The sequence below is a fragment of the Urocampus carinirostris genome, chromosome 1, assembly GCF_059441175.1.
Source record: "Urocampus carinirostris isolate Australia breed hairy pipefish chromosome 1, RoL_Ucar_1.0, whole genome shotgun sequence".
NCBI lineage: Eukaryota > Metazoa > Chordata > Actinopteri > Syngnathiformes > Syngnathidae > Urocampus > Urocampus carinirostris.
This window is the reverse complement of record NC_142349.1, coordinates 53,828,950-53,849,011: the sequence shown is the minus strand read 5'-3', so window position 1 is coordinate 53,849,011 and position 20,062 is coordinate 53,828,950. Positions and strand designations below refer to the sequence as shown.

Genomic DNA, 20,062 nt, shown 5'->3' with positions numbered 1-20,062 from the left:
TGCAAAAAGGTTGTGAAAGAATGCAAATCCGTCCAAAAGGGGCTGCTCCGAGGCCAGAAAAAATACCAAAAAGTTTGCTGGAAGTAAAAAGCTTACAGCACCTGGTATTCCCAGGCGGTCTCCCATCCAAGTACTAACCAGGCCCGACCCTGCTTAGCTTCCGAGATCGGACGAGATCGGGCGTGTTCAGGGTAGTATGGCCGTAAGCGAAAGAAGAGGGAGAATTTTCAGTATTTATAATCAACACCGCGGAAGTTGCAACGCCACTGTTTGCCAAGAGGGGTAGCCATTTATAAAACAACAGGGGTTTAATATGTGTGTAATTCTTCATTTATTTGTTTTGCAAACAGGTTGTGAAATAATGCTGTATCCGTCCAAAAGGGGCTGCTCCGAGGCCAGAAAAACTACTAAAAAGTTTGCTGGAAGTAAAAATCTTACAGCACCTGGCATTCCCAGGCGGTCTTCCACCCAAGTACTAACCAGGCCCGACCCTGCTTAGCTTCCGAGATCGGACGAGATCGGGCGTGTTCAGGGTAGTATGGCCGTAAGCGAAAGAAGAGGGTGAATTTTCATTATTTATAATCAACACAGCGGAAGTTGCAACGCCACTGTTTGCCAAGAGGGGTAACCATTTATAGAACATCAGGGGTTCAATATGTGTGTAATTCTTCATTTATTTGTTTTGCAAAAAGGTTGTGAAAGAATGCAAATCCGTCCAAAAGGGGCTGCTCCGAGGCCAGAAAAAATACCAAAAAGTTTGCTGGAACTAAAAAGCTTACAGCACCTGGTATTCCCAGGCGGTCTCCCATCCAAGTACTAACTAGGCCCGACCCTGCTTAACTTCCGAGATCGGACGAGATCTGGCGTGTTCAGGGTAGTATGGCCGTAAGCGAAAGAAGAGGGAGAATTTTCAGTATTTATAATCAACACTGCGGAAGTTGCAGCGCCACTGTTTGCCAAGAGGGGTAGCCAATTATAAAACAACAGGGGTTTAATATGTGTGTAATTCTTCATTTATTTGTTTTGCAAAAAGGTTGTGAAAGAATGCAAATCCGTCCAAAAGGGGCTGCTCCGAGGCCAGAAAAACTACTAAAAAGTTTGCTGGAAGTAAAAAGCTTACAGCACCTGGTATTCCCAGGCGGTCTCCCATCCAAGTACTAACCAGGCCCGACCCTGCTTAGCTTCCGAGATCGGACGAGATCGGGCGTGTTCAGGGTAGTATGGCCGTAAGCGAAAGAAGAGGGAGAATTTTCAGTATTTATAATCAACACCGCGGAAGTTGCAACGCCACTGTTTGCCAAGAGGGGTAGCCATTTATAAAACAACAGGGGTTTAATATGTGCGTATTTCTTCATTTATTTGTTTTGCAAAAAGGTTGTGAAAGAATGCAAATCCGTCCAAAAGGGGCTGCTCCGAGGCCAGAAAATATACCAAAAAGCTTGCTGGAAGTAAAAAGCTTACAGCACCTGGTATTCCCAGGCGGTCTCCCATCCAAGTTCTAACGAGGCCCGACCCTGCTTAGCTTCCGAGATCGGACGAGATCGGGCGTGTTCAGGGTAGTATGGCCGTAAGCGAAAGAAGAGGGTGAATTTTCAGTATTTATAATAAACACCGCGGAAGTTGCAACGCCACTGTTTGCCAAGAGGGGTAGCAAATTATAAAACGACAGTGGTTTAATATGTGCGTATTTCTTCATTTATTTGTTTTGCAAAAAGGTTGTGAAAGAATGCAAATCCGTCCAAAAGGGGCTGCTCCGAGGCCAGAAAAAATACCAAAACGTTTGCTGGAAGTAAAAAGCTTACAGCACCTGGTATTCCCAGGCGGTCTCCCATCCAAGTACTAACTAGGCCCGACCCTGCTTAGCTTCCGAGATCGGACGAGATCGGGCGTGTTCAGGGTAGTGTGGCCGTAAGCGAAAGAACAGGGTGAATTTTCAGTATTTATAATCAACACCGCGGAAGTTGCAACTCCACTGTGTGCCAAGAGGGGTAGCCATTTATAGAACAACAGGGGTTTAATATGTGCGTAATTCTTCATTTATTTGTTTTGCAAACCGGTTGTGAAAGAATGCTGTATCTGTCCAAAAGGGGCTGCTCCGAGGCCAGAAAAACTACTAAAAAGTTTGCTGGAAGTAAAAAGCTTACAGCACCTGGTATTCCCAGGCCGTCTCCCATCCAAGTACTAACCAGGCCCGACCCGGCTTAGCTTCCAAGATCGGACGAGATCGGGCGTGTTCAGGGTAGTATGGCCGTAAGCGAAAGAACAGGGTGAATTTTCAGTATTTATAATCAACACCGCGGAAGTTGCAACTCCACTGTGTGCCAAGAGGGGTAGCCATTTATAGAACAACAGGGGTTTAATATGTGCGTAATTCTTCATTTATTTGTTTTGCAAACAGGTTGTGAAAGAATGCAAATCCGTCCAAAAGGGGCTGCTCCGAGGCCAGAAAAAATACCAAAAAGTTTGCTGGAAGTAAAAAGCTTACAGCACCTGGTATTCCCAGGCGGTCTCCCATCCAAGTACTAACCAGGCCCGACCCTGCTTAGCTTCCGAGATCGGACGAGATCGGGCGTGTTCAGGGTAGTATGGCCGTAAGCGAAAGAAGAGGGAGAATTTTCAGTATTTATAATCACACCACGGAAGTTGCAACGCCACTGTGTGCCAAGAGGGGTAGCAAATTATAAAACAACAGTGGTTTAATATGTGTGTAATTCTTCATTTATTTGTTTTGCAAAAAGGTTGTGAAAGAATGCAAATCCGTCCAAAAGGGGCTGCTCCGAGGCCAGAAAAAATACCAAAAAGTTTGCTGGAAGTAAAAAGCTTACAGCACCTGGTATTCCCAGGCGGTCTCCCATCCAAGTACTAACCAGGCCCGACCCTGCTTAGCTTCCGAGATCGGACGAGATCGGGCGGGTTCAGGGTAGTATGACCGTAAGCGAGAGAAGAGGGTGAATTTTCAGTATTTATAATCAACACCGCGGAAGTTGCAACTCCACTGTTTGCCAAGAGGGGTAGCCATTTATAGAACAACAGGGGTTTAATATGTGCGTAATTCTTCATTTATTTGTTTTGCAAACAGGTTGTGAAAGAATGCAAATCCGTCAGAAAGGGGCTGCTCCGAGGCCAGAAAAAATACCAAAAAGTTTGCTGGAAGTAAAAAGCTTAGAGCACCCGGTATTCCCAGGCGGTCTCCCATCCAAGTACTAACCAGGCCCGACCCTGCTTAGCTTCCGAGATCGGACGAGATTTTTTTTTTTTTTGACTTTTATTTATAGAGCTTGTCCAAAACAATTTTACAATTCTCCATTTACATCATTTTGTTCAGTACATCTGCATAGTTTTCAAAGACACAAAAACGTGGTCATTTAACACTCGTACAGCAACAGTCGTGCATCAGAGTTAAAACAAATATGTGTAAATTCAGAGCACACTGTGTCGCATAATTCATTAAGTACTTTTTGTGCAGTGACCATAAACAACTTGTAAAATACATCTTCAAAGAATGTAATAGAACTAAAAAAACAAACAGGCACATTGGTTACATCACATCTGGTAAAATTATTCTTACACCCTCCCAAGTTATTTGTACAAAAGGATTAGTAAGAACAAATATTTTGTTAAAAACCTCTAAAATTCCGTTAGTATTAAAATAGACATACAGTGTTTCCATTATTCTTTTCAATTTGCTTTCAAACAGTTTGCATATATCCAATTTCCGTCCTTTATTCTTCAAAACCGTTCTTCTTACCCACACTGTATGCCTAGCCACTGATAAGACTATATTGAGTGCCTGGTTATTTTTTCCTTTTTTACCTTGTACCATCCCAAATAAAAACATCTTCTCCCAATTTTCATCAACATACTGCTCATTCTGTCCAAAACCTTTCGTCATTTCCTTAAGCACTGCGGTCAGTTTTTTCAGTTCCTCACAGTTAAAGAACATATGTTTTAAGCCCTCTTTTTCCTTCTTGCATATTTTACATGTTTCATCTCTTGCAAGTCCCATCTTAAAAAGTCTCATTTCATTAAAAACACAGTTGTGGGCTAAAAGGAAATCAAAATTTTCTAACAAAGGGCATTTCAAACCGGTTCTGATGTTCCTCCACACATCTTTTGTGTTAAAATCCACAAACATCTTTTCCCAATAAGAATTTGCCCTCGGTTGTATAAAAGCTATTTCTCTAAAAACAGAATAAAAGTCTTTTAAAACAAGAGCACTAAAAGGTGTCCCTGTGTCCTTCATCTCTATTCTCATTGGACCTTCCTCTTGTTTCTTTTCATTTCTTTCTATAGTTGTCCACCATTCTTTAGGAACTGCTTTTTTTATTGTCGTGTACTCATTCCTGACTTTTTCTACATTACATTCGCCCACTGTTGCACCAATTTCATCAATGAAAGCCTGAAACGGCAAGAATCCCGGTCTGACCTCGTACAAAAGATCCCTGATTTTTCGGAATCCTGCATCAAACCAGTGCTTATAAAAGTTCCCTCCTCCAATTCGTAAATTTGGATTTAAAAACAAAGGTTGATTTAAAATTTCTTCCTTTCCCTCCGGTTTAAAAACTACATGTCCTATAAATTCACTCCAAGCCTTTAAAACTTCCCTATAAAAGTCTGGGATGCCGGTTGTCATATATTCCTTTGCTTTCATCCATAAGGCTGAAGGCCCCATTTTAAAAGCTTTGTCTAAAAAGTAATGCAGAATTTGTGTCCCTTCCTTGTCTCCCTCCCTCATGAAATTTCTAACAGTTTTTATTCTTAAAGCCTTCAGTCTTATGGATGGATCGAGCAATCCCAGACCGCCCTCCTCCACCCTTCCAATCAGAGTCTCATAGGCTATTTTAGATGGCTTACCATCCCAAATAAAATCAGTCACAAACTGCTTCAGAGTTTTAACTGTGGGTAATGGCAAACACACTGATCCAAGGACACTCCATATTTTGGATAAAAACAGTGTATTAACAACTAAAATTTTTCCTTTCAGAGTAAGACTTCTCCTTTTCCAAAATGCCAATCTATTTCTTATTTTCCCGATTGTCTCCTCCCACATCAGTTTCGTAGTTTCTTTTTCATTTGGCCCTACTCTCACCCCCAGAATTTTAAGGTTATCTTTTACTTCTTTAAAAGGTAGTGTCCTTGACAAGGCGGTTTGCTTTCCTAATTTTAAAAACTCAGTTTTTCCAACATTCATCCGAGCTCCTGAACCCCGGCTGTATATTTCTATGGTATCCAACGCTTTAAAAATGCTGTGCTCGTCTTTTAAAATTAGAGTTGTGTCATCTGCATATTGATAAATTTTGGTTTCTGTGTTAAAATTCTTAAAACCTTCAATCTTTACCCCTTTTATTCCATTGTCAGCATTGATCGCAAGTCCTAAAGGTTCTGCAACCAAAGAGTAAAGTATTGCTGACAGTGGACAGCCCTGTCTTATTGACCTGGTTAAAGGAATAAAATCTGTTAAAAAACCATTGCATTTGACACAACTCTTGGCATCAGCGTAGAGGCATCTCAGACACCGGATTATGTTTTCCCCAAAATCAAATCTTTCTAAAACCGCAAATAGAAAATCGTGCTCTACCCTATCAAACGCTTTTTCTAAGTCTGCATTAATTAAAAAGCCACTGACTCCTGCCTTCTCCATGTACCAGACTTTGTCCCTCACACCATTAACTGTGTCTGAGATGTCTCTGCCTATTACCGCATAAGCCTGGTTAGTTTGGATGACTGTTGGTAAGACCCGCTTCAGTCTGTTTGCCATTATCTTCGCCAAAATCTTGTAGTCACAATTTAAAAGGCTTATGGGTCTAAAATTCTGCAGCTCTTCCCTGTCCCCTTTCTTTTTATATATAATTTTAATTAAACCTCTTGACATCCTTGAGCTGAGAGCCCCTCCTTTCCACACTTCTTCATACATTTGTCTTAAAACAGGAACAAGTGAACCTTTAAAAACCTTGTAAAATTCACATGGTAAGCCATCCAGACCAGGACTCCTGCCGTTTTTCATCTCATCTATGGCTCTCTCTATTTCTTCACTATTGATGTCTCTATTGCACATTGTTTTATCTTCCTTACTTACTTTACTCTTAATATTATTCAATAAAAAATCTTTTGCACCCTCTTCCACACCTTGTTTCGAAAATAAGTTGGTATAGAATCTTTTTATTTCCTTTAAAATATTGTCCTTATCTGTCAATCTCTTTCCTTCTCCATTTTTAATACATTTAATTTCTTCAGTTTTCTGTCTGTTTTTTTCTAGTTCAAAAAAGAACTTTGTGCATCGTTCGCCTTCAATCATATATTTCGCTCTACTTCTTATCATAGCACCCTGGAATTTCTCTTCTTCTATTTTTTTAAGCTCATCTTCTATCTCCATAATTTTATTCGTGTTTTCATTTTTCCCATCACTTTGTTTTAGTTCCTCTTCTAGTTCTTTTTGTAACTTTTCTTCTCTCCCCCTTTCCTGTCTTCTCAGTTTTTTACAAAACAAGATCGAATGTCTTTTAATATCATACTTTAGATTGTCCCACCATATTCCCAAGTTACTTTCATACTTTGTCATGTTCTTTATGCTGTTTACAATTATATTTTCTATTTCCATTTGATAAAAATTGTCTTTTAAAACTTTTGTATTTAAAATCCATACCCCCGGCCCCTTCTCTATTTTATTCAGATCTATATTAAAAACAATAAAGTCATGATCACTAAAATTACATCTTCTGTAGTAAATACTTTTAAAATTCTCCATAAAACTACTTTTTGCCAAAACAATATCAATTCTGCTTTGCTTAATTTCATCTAAAACAATTTGTCTTCTGCTAAACTTTCTAACTCCTTTATTCCTTTCTCTCCATACATCTATTAAATCGAGTTCTTCCATTACCTGTATTAGTTCCTTTCTTCCCCTTTCTGCTCTAAAAACCATATTATCTGCCACATCTTCTTTCTGTAGTGCTATATTAAAATCCCCAGCAACCACAGTTTCCCCCCAAGTCTCGATTAGAACTTTTAATTTCTTAAAAAATTCAACTTTCTCTTTCTCTTCATTCGGTGCATGTATGTTACAAACATTCATTTTCTCATTACCTTCTCCAACACTTATAGTTAGTATTTTTCCTTTTTTATCATTATATATTTCTGTTACTTCTTCAACCATATTCCTTTTAATTAAAAAAGCCACTCCTCTGCCTCTTCCCTCACAATTATTAAATAAAACCTCCCCATCCCATCGTTTTCTAAAATCTTCCGCTATCACACTTGTCCAGTTCGTTTCTTGCAATAAAATAATATCATTTTTCTCAGTCTCTCTGATTAACTTCTGTAATTTTTCGGGATTCGCCCCTCCCCTCATGTTTATTGAAATAAAATTCCACCCCATTAAAATAATAAATGGCAATAAATAATTCAAGCCAACAAAATATTTAAGAAACATAAAAACAACCATTACTATGTACCACCATCATCCTGTAAAACCTCATATCTCCCTCCATTTATTTCTATTTGTTTTGCCTTTCTTCTTCTCTCCTGTGCTTGTAATACCTTGTCCGCGTCAATACTTGGTTTTAACCTTTTCCTTTTGCTCATAAAATTGCCCAACTTGTTTAAAACGTCACAGTTACCTTGTCCATCTTTATCCAACGATTCTTCTTTATTAAGTTCCTTGTGTGTCCGGGTCTCCTCCTCCCTCTGCTCCTCCTCCTCCATTGTTTCAGCTTCAATTGTTCCAGTTAAAATCCCAATGTCCATGTCTGAGTCCTCGCTCTCTGAGTCTTGTTGTCTGGGGGGCTGAGCACAGGGGGGATCCTCTTCATGCGTCGGTTCCTGGGAGGGACCCTCATCCCCCGCCTCTGATGCTACCATGTTAATCTCCAACTTGCTTGCTTCTCCCTCTCCCTCAGCAGAAGAAACGCATGTACAGTGTATGAATGCACGGCAGCAATCAGGGCATCTGAGAGCGACGCATTCCCGGGCATAGTGACCCTGCTGTAAGCACTCCCTGCATGTAAACTCCGGACACTCCCGCAGCACGTGACCAGGGTTCATGCACAACCGGCAGATTTTCACCTGCCGGTCGTGAATCACCCGGCAGTACTGGGGACCGTCCGGAGTCTCGAACCTGGTGGAATACGGCAGGGAGGCTACATCTTTGGGGAATTTTACTTTGATGAATCTTGTCCCATCTTCAACGGACGTGCCCGGGTAGAAGCGCCGCCTCAATGGGAGGATAGGGTCCACTCTCCACCTCCGCAGCTTTTCCAACACCTCTTCATCGGTTATGAATGGGGTCAGTTGTAGGAAGGAGACCATAACCTCGTTCACTTGTAGTCTTTTAGTCTGGATTAGAACCCCTTTGCATAAGAGGCCCCCATCTAAAATTTCACATGCCTCCTCATTTTCCAACGTCGCTTGATATTGTTTGTTTTGTGTGGACCGTAGTACCAGTAGCTTCCCCGCACCCACCGTCTTCTCGATTTCTTTAATCAAGTCAACTGGTGTTATGTTTTCAATCTCCTCTGTTTCCAAAAGCATCGTCAGTTCTTTCAAATATTTTCTTTGTCTTAGCCCTTTCACATTCTCCATATCTTTTTTTGTTTCTTGCTTATTTCTCTTTTCTCCATCCCGCATGTTATATTCCTTCTTTCTCCTCATGTCCAATCCATTGTTCATTTTATCCGCATCATTATTCTGTCCTTGTGCAATCATTTCAGTTGTTTTGTTAATTAATCCATTCATATTATTTCCATCCGCCTCACTTTCTTTCCCTCCATGCCGAGCTACCTTGTTGAAATCATTGTCCATACTCTTTTTCCTTGTATCCAGTCCGGTTTCATTCATAATTAGCAACTTTTTAAATACCTTGTTTGAATCACAGTCCATTGTCGTTGTCGGTTTTCCATTGTCCAGTTTCACTTCACTACATTCATCCGTTCCTGGGGGCAAATCCACAACACGCTTGTCCGCTTCCACTCCAAGCTCGATGCCATGCGGTCCGTCCATTGTTCGTTCAAAAAAGAAAGAACCAAAAAGAGGCTCCCCAGACAGAAACTAAGTCTGCTGGGGACGCAAAACCGAAAATAAAGCACTTAAACTTTTGAATAGACCTTCAAATAAATAAGAAAACCAACAAAGAATGGGGAGAGCCTTCCTCTCCCTACTGCAGCCGTCAACTCACAAACACAAACCAGGAAGTGGGCGTGTTCAGGGTAGTATGGCCGTAAGCGAGAGAAGAGGGTGAATTTTTAGTATTTATAATCAACACCGCGGAAGTTGCAACCCCACTGTTTGCCAAGAGGGGTAGCAAATTATAAAACAACAATGGTTTAATATGTGCGTATTTCTTCATTTATTTGTTTTGCAAACAGGTTGTGAAAGAATGCAAATCCGTCCAAAAGGGGCTGCTCCGAGGCCAGAAAATATACCAAAAAGCTTGCTGGAAGTAAAAAGCTTACAGCACCTGGTATTCCCAGGCGGTCTCCCATCCAAGTACTAACCAGGCCCGACCCTGCTTAGCTTCCGAGATCGGACGAGATCGGGCGTTTTCAGGGTAGTATGGCCGTAAGCGAAAGAAGAGGGTGAATTTTCAGTATTTATAATCAACACCGCGGAAGTTGCAACTCCACTGTTTGCCAAGAGGGGTAGCCATTTATAGAACAACAGGGGTTTAATATGTGTAATTCTTCATTTATTTGTTTTGCAAACAGGTTGTGAAAGAATGCAAATCCGTCCAAAAGGGGCTGCTCCGAGGCCAGAAAAAATACCAAAAAGTTTGCTGGAAGTAAAAAGCTTACAGCACCTGGTATTCCCAGGCGGTCTCCCATCCAAGTACTAACCAGGCCCGACCCTGCTTAGCTTCCGAGATCGGACGAGATCGGGAGTGTTCAGGGTAGTATGGCCGTAAGCGAAAGAATAAGGAGAATTTTCAGTATTTATAATCAACACCGCGGAAGTTGCAACTCCACTGTTTGCCAAGAGGGGTAGCCATTTATAGAACAACAGGGGTTTAATATGTGTAATTCTTCATTTATTTGTTTTGCAAACAGGTTGTGAAAGAATGCAAATCCGTCCAAAAGGGGCTGCTCCGAGGCCAGAAAAAATACCAAAAAGTTTGCTGGAAGTAAAAAGCTTACAGCACCTGGTATTCCCAGGCGGTCTCCCATCCAAGTACTAACCGGGCCCGACCCTGCTTAGCTTCCGAGATCGGACGAGATCGGGCGTGTTCAGGGTAGTATGGCCGTAAGCGAAAGAAGAGGGTGAATTTTCAGTATTTATAATCAACACCGCGGAAGTTGCAACTCCACTGTTTGCCAAGAGGGGTAGCAATTTATAGAACAACAGGGGTTTAATATGTGCGTAATTCTTCATTTATTTGTTTTGCAAACAGGTTGTGAAAGAATGCAAATCCGTCCAAAAGGGGCTGCTCCGAGGCCAGAAAAAATACCAAAAAGTTTGCTGGAAGTAAAAAGCTTACAGCACCTGGTATTCCCAGGCGGTCTCCCATCCAAGTACTAACCAGGCCCGACCCTGCTTAGCTTCCGAGATCAGACGAGATCGGGCGTGTTCAGGGTAGTATGGCCGTAAGCGAGAGAAGGGGATGAATTTTCAGTATTTATAATCAACACCGCGGAAGTTGCAACTCCACTGTTTGCCAAGAGGGGTAGCCATTTATAGAACAACAGGGGTTTAATATGTGTAATTCTTCATTTATTTGTTTTGCAAACAGGTTGTGAAAGAATGCAAATCCGTCCAAAAGGGGCTGCTCCGAGGCCAGAAAAAATACCAAAAAGTTTGCTGGAAGTAAAAAGCGTACAGCACCTGGTATTCCCAGGCGGTCTCCCATCCAAGTACTAACCAGGCCCGACCCTGCTTAGCTTCCGAGATCGGACGAGATCGGGCGTGTTCAGGGTAGTATGGCCGTAAGCGAGGGAAGAGGGTGAATTTTCAGTATTTATAATCAACACCGCGGAAGTTGCAACCCCACTGTTTGCCAAGAGGGGTAGCAAATTATAAAACAACAATGGTTTAATATGTTCGTATTTCTTCATTTATTTGTTTTGCAAAAAGGTTGTGAAAGAATGCAAATCCGTCCAAAAGGGGCTGCTCCGAGGCCAGAAAAAAATACCAAAAAGTTTGCTGGAAGTAAAAAGCTTACAGCACCTGGTATTCCCAGGCGGTCTCCCATCCAAGTACTAACCAGGCCCGACCCTGCTTAGCTTCCGAGATCGGACGAGATTTTTTTTTTGACTTTTATTTATAGAGCTTGTCCAAAACAATTTTACAATTCTCCATTTACATCATTTTGTTCAGTACATCTGCATATTTTTCAAAGACACAAAAACGTGGTCATTTAAACCTCGTACAGCAACAGTCGTGCATCAGAGTTAAAACAAATATGTGTAAATTCAGAGCACACTGTGTCGCATAATTCATTAAGTGCTTTTTGTGCAGTGACCATAAACAACTTGTAAAATACATCTTCAAAGAATGTAATAGAACTAAAAAAACAAACAGGCACATTGGTTACATCACATCTGGTAAAATTATTCTTACACCCTCCCAAGTTGTTTGTACAAAAGGATTAGTAAGAACAAATATTTTGTTAAAAACCTCTAAAATTCCGTTAGTATTAAAATAGACATACAGTGTTTCCATTATTCTTTTCAATTTGCTTTCAAACAGTTTGCATATATCCAATTTCCGTCCTTTATTCTTCAAAACCGTTCTTCTTACCCACACTGTATGCCTAGCCACTGATAAGACTATATTGAGTGCCTGGTTATTTTTTCCTTTTTTACCTTGTACCATCCCAAATAAAAACATCTTCTCCCAATTTTCATCAACATACTGCTCATTCTGTCCAAAACCTTTCGTCATTTCCTTAAGCACTGCGGTCAGTTTTTTCAGTTCCTCACAGTTAAAGAACATATGTTTTAAGCCCTCTTTTTCCTTCTTGCATATTTTACATGTTTCATCTCTTGCAAGTCCCATCTTAAAAAGTCTCATTTCATTAAAAACACAGTTGTGGGCTAAAAGGAAATCAAAATTTTCTAACAAAGGGCATTTCAAACCGGTTCTGATGTTCCTCCACACATCTTTTGTGTTAAAATCCACAAACATCTTTTCCCAATAAGAATTTGCCCTCGGTTGTATAAAAGCCATTTCTCTAAAAACAGAATAAAAGTCTTTTAAAACAAGAGCACTAAAAGGTGTCCCTGTGTCCTTCATCTCTATTCTCATTGGACCTTCCTCTTGTTTCTTTTCATTTCTTTCTATAGTTGTCCACCATTCTTTAGGAACTGCTTTTTTTATTGTCGTGTACTCATTCCTGACTTTTTCTACATTACATTCGCCCACTGTTGCACCAATTTCATCAATGAAAGCTTGAAACGGCAAGAATCCCGGTCTGACCTCGTACAAAAGATCCCTGATTTTTCGGAATCCTGCATCAAACCAGTGCTTATAAAAGTTCCCTCCTCCAATTCGTAAATTTGGATTTAAAAACAAAGGTTGATTTAAAATTTCTTCCTTTCCCTCCGGTTTAAAAACTACATGTCCTATAAATTCACTCCAAGCCTTTAAAACTTCCCTATAAAAGTCTGGGATGCCGGTTGTCATATATTCCTTTGCTTTCATCCATAAGGCTGAAGGCCCCATTTTAAAAGCTTTGTCTAAAAAGTAATGCAGAATTTGTGTCCCTTCCTTGTCTCCCTCCCTCATGAAATTTCTAACAGTTTTTATTCTTAAAGCCTTCAGTCTTATGGATGGATCGAGCAATCCCAGACCGCCCTCCTCCACCCTTCCAATCAGAGTCTCATAGGCTATTTTAGATGGCTTACCATCCCAAATAAAGTCAGTCACAAACTGCTTCAGAGTTTTAACTGTGGGTAATGGCAAACACACTGATCCAAGGACACTCCATATTTTGGATAAAAACAGTGTATTAACAACTAAAATTTTTCCTTTCAGAGTAAGACTTCTCCTTTTCCAAAATGCCAATCTATTTCTTATTTTCCCGATTGTCTCCTCCCACATCAGTTTCGTAGTTTCTTTTTCATTTGGCCCTACTCTCACCCCCAGAATTTTAAGGTTATCTTTTACTTCTTTAAAAGGTAGTGTCCTTGACAAGGCGGTTTGCTTTCCTAATTTTAAAAACTCAGTTTTTCCAACATTCATCCGAGCTCCTGAACCCCGGCTGTATATTTCTATGGTATCCAACGCTTTAAAAATGCTGTGCTCATCTTTTAAAATTAGAGTTGTGTCATCTGCATATTGATAAATTTTGGTTTCTGTGTTAAAATTCTTAAAACCTTCAATCTTTACCCCTTTTATTCCATTGTCAGCATTGATCGCAAGTCCTAAAGGTTCTGCAACCAAAGAGTAAAGTATTGCTGACAGTGGACAGCCCTGTCTTATTGACCTGGTTAAAGGAATAAAATCTGTTAAAAAACCATTGCATTTGACACAACTCTTGGCATCAGCGTAGAGGCATCTCAGACACCGGATTATGTTTTCCCCAAAATCAAATCTTTCTAAAACCGCAAATAGAAAATCGTGCTCTACCCTATCAAACGCTTTTTCTAAGTCTGCATTAATTAAAAAGCCACTGACTCCTGCCTTCTCCATGTACCAGACTTTGTCCCTCACACCATTAACTGTGTCTGAGATGTCTCTGCCTATTACCGCATAAGCCTGGTTAGTTTGGATGACTGTTGGTAAGACCCGCTTCAGTCTGTTTGCCATTATCTTCGCCAAAATCTTGTAGTCACAATTTAAAAGGCTTATGGGTCTAAAATTCTGCAGCTCTTCCCTGTCCCCTTTCTTTTTATATATAATTTTAATTAAACCTCTTGACATCCTTGAGCTGAGATCCCCTCCTTTCCACACTTCTTCATACATTTGTCTTAAAACAGGAACAAGTGAACCTTTAAAAACCTTGTAAAATTCACATGGTAAGCCATCCAGACCAGGACTCCTGCCATTTTTCATCTCATCTATGGCTCTCTCTATTTCTTCACTATTGATGTCTCTATTGCACATTGTTTTATCTTCCTTACTTACTTTACTCTTAATATTATTCAATAAAAAATCTTTTGCACCCTCTTCCACACCTTGTTTTGAAAATAAGTTGGTATAGAATCTTTTTATTTCCTTTAAAATATTGTCCTTATCTGTCAATCTCTTTCCTTCTCCATTTTTAATACATTTAATTTCTTCAGTTTTCTGTCTGTTTTTTTCTAGTTCAAAAAAGAACTTTGTGCATCGTTCGCCTTCAATCATATATTTCGCTCTACTTCTTATCATAGCACCCTGGAATTTCTCTTCTTCTATTTTTTTAAGTTCATCTTCTATCTCCATAATTTTATTCGTGTTTTCATTTTTCCCATCACTTTGTTTTAGTTCCTCTTCTAGTTCTTTTTGTAACTTTTCTTCTCTCCCCCTTTCCTGTCTTCTCAGTTTTTTACAAAACAAAATCGAAAGTCTTTTAATATCATACTTTAGATTGTCCCACCATATTCCCAAGTTACTTTCATACTTTGTCATGTTCTTTATGCTGTTTACAATTATATTTTCTATTTCCATTTGATAAAAATTGTCTTTTAAGACTTTTGTATTTAAAATCCATACCCCCGGCCCCTTCTCTATTTTATTCAGATCTATATTAAAAACAATAAAGTCATGATCACTAAAATTACATCTTCTGTAGTAAATACTTTTAAAATTCTCCATAAAACTACTTTTTGCCAAAACAATATCAATTCTGCTTTGCTTAATTTCATCTAAAACAATTTGTCTTCTGCTAAACTTTCTAACTCCTTTATTCCTTTCTCTCCATACATCTATTAAATCGAGTTCTTCCATTACCTGTATTAGTTCCTTTCTTCCCCTTTCTGCTCTAAAAACCATATTATCTGCCACATCTTCTTTCTGTAGTGCTGTATTAAAATCCCCAGCAACCACAGTTTCCCCCCAAGCCTCGATTAGAACTTTTAATTTCTTAAAAAATTCAACTTTCTCTTTCTCTTCATTCGGTGCATGTATGTTACAAACATTCATTTTCTCATTACCTTCTCCAACACTTATAGTTAGTATTTTTCCTTTTTTATCATTATATATTTCTGTTACTTCCTCAACCATATTCCTTTTAATTAAAAAAGCCACTCCTCTACCTCTTCCCTCACAATTATTAAATAAAACCTCCCCATCCCATCGTTTTCTAAAATCTTCCGCTATCACACTTGTCCAGTTCGTTTCTTGCAATAAAATAATATCATTTTTCTCAGTCTCTCTGATTAACTTCTGTAATTTTTCGGGATTCGCCCCTCCCCTCATGTTTATTGAAATAAAATTCCACCCCATTAAAATAATAAATGGCAATAAATAATTCAAGCCAGCAAAATATTTAAGAAACATAAAACCAACCATTACTATGTACCACCATCATCCTGTAAAACCTCATATCTCCCTCCATTTATTTCTATTTGTTTTGCCTTTCTTCTTCTCTCCTGTGCTTGTAATACCTTGTCCGTGTCAATACTTGGTTTTAACCTTTTCCTTTTACTCATAAAATTGCCCAACTTGTTTAAAACGTCACAGTTACCTTGTCCATCTTTATCCAACGATTCTTCTTTATTAAGTTCCTTGTGTGTCCGGGTCTCCTCCTCCCTCTGCTCCTCCTCCTCCATTGTTTCAGCTTCAATTGTTCCAGTTAAAATCCCAATGTCCATGTCTGAGTCCTCGCTCTCTGAGTCTTGTTGTCTGGGGGGCTGAGCACAGGGGGGATCCTCTTCATGCGTCGGTTCCTGGGAGGGACCCTCATCCCCCGCCTCTGATGCTACCATGTTAATCTCCAACTTGCTTGCTTCTCCCTCTCCCTCAGCAGAAGAAACGCATGTACAGTGTATGAATGCACAGGAGCAATCAGGGCATCTGGGAGCGACGCATTCCCGGGCATAGTGACCCTGCTGTAAGCACTCCCTGCATGTAAACTCCGGACACTCCCGCAGCACGTGACCAGGGTTCATGCACAACCGGCAGATTTTCACCTGCCGGTCGTGAATCACTCGGCAGTACTGGGGACCGTCCGGAGTCTCGAACCTGGTGGAATACGGCAGGGAGGCTACATCTTTTGGGAATTTTACTTTGATGAATCTTGTCCCATCTTCAACGGACGTGCCCGGGTAGAAGCGCCGCCTTAATGGGAGGACAGGGTCCACTCTCCACCTCCGCAGCTTTTCCAGCACCTCTTCATCGGTTATGAATGGGGCCAGTTGTAGGAAGGAGACCATAACCTCGTTCACTTGCAGTCTTTTAGTCTGGATTAGAACCCCTTTGCATAAGAGGCCCCCATCTAAAATTTCACATGCCTCCTCATTTTCCAACGTCGCTTGATATTGTTTGTTTTGTGTAGACCGTAGTACCAGTAGCTTCCCCGCACCCACCGTCTTCTCGATTTCTTTAATCAAGTCAACTGGTGTTATGTTTTCAATCTTCTCTGTTTCCAAAAGCATCGTCAGTTCTTTCAAATATTTTCTTTGTCTTAGCCCTTTCACATTCTCCATATCTTTTTTTGTTTCTTGCTTATTTCTCTTTTCACCATCCCGCATGTTATATTCCTTCTTTCTCCTCATGTCCAATCCATTGTTCATTTTATCCGTATCATTATTCTGTCCTTGTACAATCATTTCATTTGTTTTGTTAATTAATCCATTCATATTATTTCCATCCGCCTCACTTTCTTTCTCTCCATGCCGAGCTACCTTGTTGAAATCATTGTCCATACTCTTTTCCTTTGTATCCAGTCCGGTTTCATTCATAATTGGCAACTTTTTAAATACCTTGTTCGAATCACAGTCCATTGTCGTTGTCGGTTTTCCATTGTCCAGTTTCACTTCGCTACATTCATCCGTTCCTGGGGGCAAATCCACAACACGCTTGTCCGCTTCCACTCCAAGCTCGATGCCATGCGGTCCGTCCATTGTTCGTTCAAGAAAGAAAGAACCAAAAAGAGGCTCCCCAGACAGAAACTAAGTCTGCTGGGGACGCAAAAAACGAAAATAAAGCACTTAAACTTTTGAATAAACCTTCAAATAAATAAGAAAAATCAACAAAGAATGGGGAGAGCCTTCCTCTCCCTACTGCAGCCGTCAACTCACAAACACAAACCAGGAAGTGGGCGTGTTCAGGGTAGTATGGCCGTAAGCGAAAGAAGAGGGTGAATTTTCAGTATTTATAATCAACACCAGGGAAGTTGCAACGCCACTGTTTGCCAAGAGGGGTAGCCATTTATAAAACAACAGGGGTTTAATATGTGCGTAATTCTTCATTTATTTGTTTTGCAAACAGGTTGTGAAATAATGCTGTATCCGTCCAAAAGGGGCTGCTCCGAGGCCAGAAAAAATACGAAAAAAGTTTGCTGGAAGTAAAAAGCTTACAGCACCTGGTATTCCCAGGCGGTCTCCCATCCAAGTACTAACCAGGCCCGACCCTGCTTAGCTTCCGAGATCGGACGAGATCGGGCGTGTTCAGGGTAGTATGGCCGTAAGCGAAATAAGAGGGAGAATTTCCAGTATTTATATTCAACACTGCGGAAGTTGCAGCGCCACTGTTTGCCAAGAGGGGTAGCCAATTATAAAACAACAGGGGTTTAATATGTGTGTAATTCTTCATTTATTTGTTTTGCAAAAAGGTTGTGAAAGAATGCAAATCCGTCCAAAAGGGGCTGCTCCGAAGCCAGAAAAAATACCAAAAACTTTGCTGGAAGTAAAAAGCTTACAGCACCTGGTATTCCCAGGCGTTCTCCCATCCAAGTACTAACCAGGGCCGACCCTGCTTAGCTTCCGAGATCGGTCAGAGATCGGGCGTGTTCAGGGTAGTATGGCCGTAAGCGAAAGAAGAGGGTGAATTTTCAGTATTTTTAATCAACACCGCGGAAGTTGCAACGCCACTGTTTGCCAAGAGGGGTAGCCATTTATAAAACAACAGGGGTTTAATATGTGTGTAATTCTTCATTTATTTGTTTTGCAAACAGGTTGTGAAAGAATGCAAATCCGTCCAAAAGGGGCTGCTCCGAGGCCAGAAAAAATACCAAAAAGTTTGCTGGAAGTAAAAAGCTTACAGCACCTGGTATTCCCAGGCGGTCTCCCATCCAAGTACTAACCAGGCCCGACCCTGCTTAGCTTCCGAGATCGGGCGTGTTCAGGGTAGTATGGCCGTAAGCGAAAGAAGAGGGAGAATTTTCAGTATTTATAATCAACACTGCGGAAGTTGCAGCGCCACTGTTTGCCAAGAGGGGTAGCCAATTATAAAACAACAGGGGTTTAATATGGGCGTAATTCTTCATTTATTTGTTTTGCAAACCGGTTGTGAAAGAATGCTGTATCCGTCCAAAAGGGGCTGCTCCGAGGCCAGAAAAACTACTAAAAAGTTTGCTGGAAGTAAAAAGCTTACAGCACCTGGTATTCCCAGGCGGTCTCCCATCCAAGTACTAACCAGGCCCGACCCTGCCTAGCTTCCGAGATCGGACGAGATCGGGCGTGTTCAGGGTAGTATGGCCGTAAGCGAAAGAAGAGGGTGAATTTTCAGTATTTATAATCAACACCAGGGAAGTTGCAACGCCACTGTTTGCCAAGAGGGGTAGCCATTTATAAAACAACAGGGGTTTAATATGTGTGTAATTCTTCATTTATTTGTTTTGCAAACAGGTTGTGAAATAATGCTGTATCCGTCCAAAAGGGGCTGCTCCGAGGCCAGAAAAAATACGAAAAAAGTTTGCTGGAAGTAAAAAGCTTACAGCACCTGGTATTCCCAGGCGGTCTCCCATCCAAGTACTAACCAGGCTCGACCCTGCTTAGCTTCCGAGATCGGACGAGATCGGGCGTGTTCAGGGTAGTATGGCCGTAAGCGAAAAAAGAGGGAGAATTTTCAGTATTTATAATCAACACCACGGAAGTTGCAACGCCACTGTTTGCCAAGAGGGGTAGCCATTTATAAAACAACAGGGGTTTAATATGTGTGTAATTCTTCATTTATTTGTTTTGCAAACAGGTTGTGAAAGAATGCAAATCCGTCCAAAAGGGGCTGCTCCGAGGCCAGAAAAAATACCAAAAAGTTTGCTGGAAGTAAAAAGCTTACAGCACCTGGTATTCCCAGGCGGTCTCCCATCCAAGTACTAACCAGGCCCGACCCTGCTTAGCTTCCGAGATCGGGCGAGATCGGGCGTTTTCAGGGTAGTATGGCCGTAAGCGAAAGAAGAGGGTGAATTTTCAGTATTTATAATCAACACCGCGGAAGTTGCAACTCCACTGTTTGCCAAGAGGGGTAGCCATTTATAGAACAACAGGGGTTTAATATAATAATAATAATAATAATAATAATTTCCTTGTATTGTCATTCTGTGTAACAATGTACACAGAACGAAATGTCGATTGCATCTGACCCGATGCAGCCGCAGCCAAGAGAGGGCGCCGCCGACCACTTTCTAAGTCTTAGTAATGACTCGGCCGGGGCGCGAACCCGAACCTCCCAGTCTGTAATTCTTCATTTATTTGTTTTGCAAACAGGTTGTGAAAGAATGCTGTATCCGTCCAAAAGGGGCTGCTCCGAGGCCAGAAAAAATACCAAAAAGTTTGCTGGAAGTAAAAAGCTTACAGCACCTGGTATTCCCAGGCGGTCTCCCATCCAAGTACTAACCAGGCCCGACCCTGCTTAGCTTCCGAGATCGGACGAGATCGGGCGTGTTCAGGGTAGTATGGCCGTAAGCGAAAGAAGAGGGAGAATTTTCAGTATTTATAATCAACACCGCGGAAGTTGCAACGCCACTGTTTGCCAAGAGGGGTAGCCATTTATAAAACAACAGGGGTTTAATATGTGTGTAATTCTTCATTTATTTGTTTTGCAAACAGGTTGTGAAATAATGCTGTATCCGTCCAAAAGGGGCTGCTCCGAGGCCAGAAAAACTACTAAAAAGTTTGCTGGAAGTAAAAATCTTACAGCACCTGGCATTCCCAGGCGGTCTTCCACCCAAGTACTAACCAGGCCCGACCCTGCTTAGCTTCCGAGATCGGACGAG

The 20,062-nt window shown here is 41.0% G+C and overlaps 20 non-coding genes and 2 pseudogenes across 20 annotated transcripts in view; all 22 read right to left on the bottom strand.

Annotated features, from left to right (window-relative positions):
* Positions 1 to 89: 89 nt before the first annotated feature.
* On the bottom strand, positions 90 to 208 carry LOC148376116 (5S ribosomal RNA). The gene has a single exon (XR_015849305.1). It is a non-coding gene; the product is annotated as a 5S ribosomal RNA (ribosomal RNA).
* Positions 209 to 431: 223 nt separating this feature from the next.
* LOC148376115 (5S ribosomal RNA) lies at positions 432 to 550 on the bottom strand. The gene has a single exon (XR_015847975.1). It is a non-coding gene; the product is annotated as a 5S ribosomal RNA (ribosomal RNA).
* A 222-nt stretch (positions 551 to 772) lies between these two features.
* LOC148376114 (5S ribosomal RNA) lies at positions 773 to 891 on the bottom strand. Its single transcript, XR_015847934.1, has one exon. It is a non-coding gene; the product is annotated as a 5S ribosomal RNA (ribosomal RNA).
* Positions 892 to 1,113: 222 nt separating this feature from the next.
* Positions 1,114 to 1,232, bottom strand: LOC148376113 (5S ribosomal RNA). The gene has a single exon (XR_015849304.1). It is a non-coding gene; the product is annotated as a 5S ribosomal RNA (ribosomal RNA).
* Positions 1,233 to 1,454: 222 nt separating this feature from the next.
* LOC148376112 (5S ribosomal RNA) lies at positions 1,455 to 1,573 on the bottom strand. Its single transcript, XR_015848157.1, has one exon. It is a non-coding gene; the product is annotated as a 5S ribosomal RNA (ribosomal RNA).
* Positions 1,574 to 1,795: 222 nt separating this feature from the next.
* On the bottom strand, positions 1,796 to 1,914 carry LOC148376111 (5S ribosomal RNA). Its single transcript, XR_015847957.1, has one exon. It is a non-coding gene; the product is annotated as a 5S ribosomal RNA (ribosomal RNA).
* Positions 1,915 to 2,137: 223 nt separating this feature from the next.
* On the bottom strand, positions 2,138 to 2,256 carry LOC148376110 (5S ribosomal RNA). Its single transcript, XR_015848168.1, has one exon. It is a non-coding gene; the product is annotated as a 5S ribosomal RNA (ribosomal RNA).
* Positions 2,257 to 2,478: 222 nt separating this feature from the next.
* LOC148376109 (5S ribosomal RNA) lies at positions 2,479 to 2,597 on the bottom strand. The gene has a single exon (XR_015849303.1). It is a non-coding gene; the product is annotated as a 5S ribosomal RNA (ribosomal RNA).
* Positions 2,598 to 2,818: 221 nt separating this feature from the next.
* On the bottom strand, positions 2,819 to 2,937 carry LOC148376108 (5S ribosomal RNA). Its single transcript, XR_015847502.1, has one exon. It is a non-coding gene; the product is annotated as a 5S ribosomal RNA (ribosomal RNA).
* A 6,502-nt stretch (positions 2,938 to 9,439) lies between these two features.
* Positions 9,440 to 9,558, bottom strand: LOC148376107 (5S ribosomal RNA). Its single transcript, XR_015847582.1, has one exon. It is a non-coding gene; the product is annotated as a 5S ribosomal RNA (ribosomal RNA).
* Positions 9,559 to 9,778: 220 nt separating this feature from the next.
* Positions 9,779 to 9,897, bottom strand: LOC148376106 (5S ribosomal RNA). Its single transcript, XR_015849396.1, has one exon. It is a non-coding gene; the product is annotated as a 5S ribosomal RNA (ribosomal RNA).
* Positions 9,898 to 10,117: 220 nt separating this feature from the next.
* LOC148376105 (5S ribosomal RNA) lies at positions 10,118 to 10,236 on the bottom strand. The gene has a single exon (XR_015847244.1). It is a non-coding gene; the product is annotated as a 5S ribosomal RNA (ribosomal RNA).
* Positions 10,237 to 10,458: 222 nt separating this feature from the next.
* Positions 10,459 to 10,577, bottom strand: LOC148376104 (5S ribosomal RNA). Its single transcript, XR_015847281.1, has one exon. It is a non-coding gene; the product is annotated as a 5S ribosomal RNA (ribosomal RNA).
* A 220-nt stretch (positions 10,578 to 10,797) lies between these two features.
* Positions 10,798 to 10,916, bottom strand: LOC148376103 (5S ribosomal RNA). Its single transcript, XR_015847600.1, has one exon. It is a non-coding gene; the product is annotated as a 5S ribosomal RNA (ribosomal RNA).
* Positions 10,917 to 17,419: 6,503 nt separating this feature from the next.
* Positions 17,420 to 17,538, bottom strand: LOC148376102 (5S ribosomal RNA). Its single transcript, XR_015849302.1, has one exon. It is a non-coding gene; the product is annotated as a 5S ribosomal RNA (ribosomal RNA).
* A 222-nt stretch (positions 17,539 to 17,760) lies between these two features.
* LOC148376101 (5S ribosomal RNA) lies at positions 17,761 to 17,880 on the bottom strand (annotated as a pseudogene).
* A 222-nt stretch (positions 17,881 to 18,102) lies between these two features.
* LOC148376100 (5S ribosomal RNA) lies at positions 18,103 to 18,211 on the bottom strand (annotated as a pseudogene).
* A 223-nt stretch (positions 18,212 to 18,434) lies between these two features.
* Positions 18,435 to 18,553, bottom strand: LOC148376099 (5S ribosomal RNA). The gene has a single exon (XR_015847779.1). It is a non-coding gene; the product is annotated as a 5S ribosomal RNA (ribosomal RNA).
* Positions 18,554 to 18,777: 224 nt separating this feature from the next.
* LOC148376098 (5S ribosomal RNA) lies at positions 18,778 to 18,896 on the bottom strand. The gene has a single exon (XR_015847700.1). It is a non-coding gene; the product is annotated as a 5S ribosomal RNA (ribosomal RNA).
* A 222-nt stretch (positions 18,897 to 19,118) lies between these two features.
* Positions 19,119 to 19,237, bottom strand: LOC148376097 (5S ribosomal RNA). Its single transcript, XR_015847427.1, has one exon. It is a non-coding gene; the product is annotated as a 5S ribosomal RNA (ribosomal RNA).
* Positions 19,238 to 19,634: 397 nt separating this feature from the next.
* LOC148376096 (5S ribosomal RNA) lies at positions 19,635 to 19,753 on the bottom strand. The gene has a single exon (XR_015849301.1). It is a non-coding gene; the product is annotated as a 5S ribosomal RNA (ribosomal RNA).
* Positions 19,754 to 19,976: 223 nt separating this feature from the next.
* The window catches only part of LOC148376095 (5S ribosomal RNA), a 119-nt gene continuing 33 nt past the window's right edge, over positions 19,977 to 20,062 (bottom strand). The window contains exon 1 of the ribosomal RNA XR_015847973.1: positions 19,977 to 20,062. This exon is cut by the window's right edge and continues 33 nt beyond it. This is a non-coding gene — a ribosomal RNA (5S ribosomal RNA).